Below are 2,342 nucleotides of genomic sequence, written 5' to 3' on the forward strand. Positions count from 1 at the left end.
CAAAAACGACATTTTATTTATCATGAAATAGACAATAACAGCAGCAAATCCTCCTATCGTTCTTTACATTCAAACATAGACAAATTCTCACAAATTCAATAATCCAAAAGGGATTAATTATACATAATCTTTTATTTTCTACTCTCCCATTTCAGCATGTAATCAAAAGCTTTGTTAATTTCTTAGAATAGAACGGTGTGAGTGATGAATTTCTCCAGTTCCAATTCCTGCACATAAAGACACATCAATTTGAATGACCTTACACACTGCACAAATCAATAATATAAACTTACCCCAATCATGTACTTCTCCACAACTGAAGGAAGATCAGTGCGAGGTTTGTAGTTACCATAGAAGGTACCCTTAAGAGTCCTCTCGTTCAAAAAATTCACTCGATGAGTTTTGAATGCATCATCTTTGCTTGGCACTCCAACATGTACAGCAACACCCCAACCCTGAAGAAATAATCAAGGATCAGCCTTAGAAGCTTCACATAAATTTCTTAGCACTAAATAGAGCAAGCAAGGAATGATTTACGTACATCGTGAACACATTCGAATGTTGACACCATGCTTTGAATGCTGCCAGTACATTCAACAGCAATTACCTGGAAGCCAACATTCACATCTCAATCAACATCAACAAAATAAAAAACAATTTTGAAAATATAAAAGAAAAAGTAGCTTTAAGAGGCTTTGTCATGGTCTTTTGGGTTCACAAATTCATTGACCCCAAACTTTTTAGCTGCCAAGAAGAACAAAAATGAGAGAAGCCGTCAATAAGTGAATAACCCTTTAATGTATGTTTAGCTGAATTCCTTCATTTATTTGAAGAAGAAACCACTCTACCTTCTTGAAATCGGCTTGAAACTAAATCAACCCCAATGATTCTTGATGCACCGGAAATCCTTGCCCCTTTAGCAGCCTGTGATTTGATCACAAAGAAACAGAAATTAATATTGGACTTTCATAATTTGCATAAAAACTACAATGCTCAGACACAAAGGCAAGATTAACCTACAGCAAGGCCAACAGCTCCAAGTGAAAAATGGCAACAGAAGAACCAGGTTTTGGTTCACTAACATTATTGTTACAGACTATGTCAAGGCCAGGATTTTCCAAACCTGTGCATATTCCACAACTGAGAACACAATTTTTGTCAAGTGGGGGCAGTAGGGTTGACTTTGGCAACACATCCAGCATGAACCACAGTGTATTCACTGAATGTAGAGGTACCAACAAAATGGTAAATAGGTTGTCCCTTTACAGAAAATCTTGTTTGACTATCATGGATAATGACACCGCGATCAGTGTTGATCCTTAGCAGATCACACATGTTGCTCTCCTCTGACTTACAATGTGCCACCTCTACTTCCTCAATCACCAGTGGCTTCCCTGCCTCCCATGCTACCGCAGCTGCCACATTCATGCATTTCAACGTACATTCAATTCAAACAAAAGACAATTCTTTTATAGCCACAAGCAAAATTTGAAAACCAAATGTTCACTCGTTGATTGCTAAATAACGATAACCTGTCCGTTGAACAAACTTCTATAATACCATTTACCACTTTGAAATGGTGGGCAAACAAGATTTCAAGATCCAACAAAACTTACTCCACAATTCAAAGCTCAGAAATGACCCAACTTGTAGTACCCACAAATAAAGTATAAAGAATTAAGGGTTTTTCGTATAATTCGAAGTGCCCATAACATGAATGCACGCTCAAGATGTTAACAAATATGAAAAAACAAAAACTTTCTTAGAAAAAAAAAGGACGAGATGAATCTAAGCTATGCACAACACAAAAAGTGAAACATTGAAAAGAACAAAATGAAAATAAGAAGGGTGGATGAGTTACCTTTGCATTTTGATGACCTGACCATTGCTGGACATTGCTAACGATAGTCGGGGAGAACACTACTAAAACTTCTGATATGAAAATTTTCTTATAAATTTCTTATAAAAATTTGTAGGAAAAGAATTTTTTACTATTTTTTCCACGAATTTTAATCAATAGATAATATCTTCGTGAATAATTAATTATCATGAAATTTAAAAATTTGTAGAAAATTTCTTGCAAATTTTTTATGAAAAATATTCGTATCAAATTTTTTTACGAAAAAAATTCACAGTAATTTTTCTTGCGAAAAAATTAATTTAAAAAATTGTAGGTACTTTTTTTTGCAAATTTATATTTTGCAAGTAATTTTATTGTGTATTTTAAATTTGCAGGTAATTTCTTATAAAAAAATCGCAAGTATTTTTCCTGCAAAAATGAATTTGTAAGTATATTTTTTTACCAATAATTTTGCAAGAAAATTTGCAAGAAACATTTTATA

At 33.6% G+C, this 2,342-nt stretch overlaps 1 pseudogene across 1 annotated transcript; it reads right to left on the bottom strand.

The window, feature by feature from the left end:
* On the bottom strand, positions 1 to 1,428 carry LOC114175115 (alcohol dehydrogenase 1-like; annotated as a pseudogene). Its single transcript, XR_014993288.1, has 5 exons — positions 1,021 to 1,428; positions 849 to 924; positions 542 to 744; positions 294 to 455; positions 1 to 227 (listed from the first exon to the last, which is right to left on the bottom strand). The product of XR_014993288.1 is annotated as an alcohol dehydrogenase 1-like (transcript).
* Between the last annotated feature and the right edge of the window lie 914 nt (positions 1,429 to 2,342).

This window comes from Vigna unguiculata, chromosome 3 (assembly GCF_037176805.1).
Source record: "Vigna unguiculata cultivar grain cowpea cultivar isolate G323 ecotype 2 chromosome 3, ASM3717680v1, whole genome shotgun sequence".
NCBI lineage: Eukaryota > Viridiplantae > Streptophyta > Magnoliopsida > Fabales > Fabaceae > Vigna > Vigna unguiculata.